Below are 1,549 nucleotides of genomic sequence, written 5' to 3'. Positions count from 1 at the left end.
CGTATATTTGATCAAGGTTAGATGGTTTGGTAACAGGTTTCTTCTTGTCATGGTTCAACATCTGTCATGGTTCTCTGATAATAGGTTCTATTGTAACAGGTTTTTTTTTTAAGCATACCCTGGCACTGTTTTGGTTTGGAGCATTATGGCGTTTAAACCAATCCCGTCTTTAATTGATGATTCATAATGCAATGGTCCTGCCGCTATAGCTAAACCTTATGTCCCAAAAAGGTGAATCTTTAAATGTATCCTCATTTCCAAGTGTAGGCTAAGAGATACTCTCAACTGTGTTTAGCATGTTAGTTTTCTCGATTGTTTAACATCTCTGCTACCGACCAAATCCTTATCCAGTTATTAACATCAACATTCAGGAACTGAATCATCTGTCTTGGAGTTGTTAACCATCCTGCCATTGAAGGACAATCATGTTGCCAAGGTCTGCAACATGGCCTGCTGTGGGAGGAATACTCTGAACTTGCGTCTGTAGCCGTTTTTTGTTTTTTGGGTGTGACGGCTTGTTTTTGCTGTTTTGCCGTTCGGCAGCTTGTGACAGTTTTTCTTCTTTTGATCATAATCTCTTTGGGAAAATCCTTACTCATTGTTTCTTTGAATCCTGCAGGTTTCACTCATGATACCAAGTTTACTGCTTCTGGAAGTGTTTTGGTGAAGAGAGTGCATGGAGTTGTCGTGGTCAACTATCATGATGTTTTAAGCTTATATACTTTTTTATTGTAATGTCCTCAAGTCTTTAGATCATAGGCCATGGCTGTGTGTAAATCATGAGGTCTACCAATATAACTGTAAACAATGCCCCTTACAAAACTTATTCTCAGAAGGATCGTGCCCAAATGGAAAAAGAATGGTTTTGTACATCAAAATTTTTATTTTTTGATCAAAAGCAACATTATTATGAAGTCCATAGAAAACTGTTTCATTTTCTTTCTTATAGGAATTAAAAGACATTGAATCTAAATCCTCAGGAAATTTTCTCAAGTCAGGACCAGGAAATGCAAATCCTAGGCCATCCGTTAAATAGCTCTTTAGACGTGGCCCGAGATGAGTAGAAAAAAATGCTCATTTAATAAGAATGCTCACCATGAGACGTGATGGACCATAATGATGCACCAATCTTGTAGGTCGGCCAAAAGCACTTGTTGATATGAATCAATTTGTACTTATGAACCAAATGATGCTTTTTATAATCTTGAATTAATGAGACGTGAGCCTTCGAGGTAACCTATGCATGGAGTAGATGATGTCATTGACTACAATGACATGTACCATGTAACACCCCGATGAAATAAGACTAATTGTTTAATTTAATTTAATATAATATTTATTAATTTAATTAATTAATTGGGTTATTTCATTATTGGATTATTATTATTATTATTTTGGAATAATAATATAATTTGGAAAATATATAAGTTGGAATTAAGGAAAAAGAATCCCGTTTGGTAAAGAAAGTGTTTTCACGTGAAAACAGAGAAGCTGCAGAGAAGAGGAAAAGGGCAAAGGCAGAGCAAGAGGAAGAAGGTTGGAGAAGAGA

The sequence above is a fragment of the Lathyrus oleraceus genome, chromosome 4, assembly GCF_024323335.1.
Source record: "Lathyrus oleraceus cultivar Zhongwan6 chromosome 4, CAAS_Psat_ZW6_1.0, whole genome shotgun sequence".
NCBI classification, from domain to species: Eukaryota; Viridiplantae; Streptophyta; class Magnoliopsida; order Fabales; family Fabaceae; genus Lathyrus; species Lathyrus oleraceus.
Note: the sequence above shows the minus strand (reverse complement) of the source record.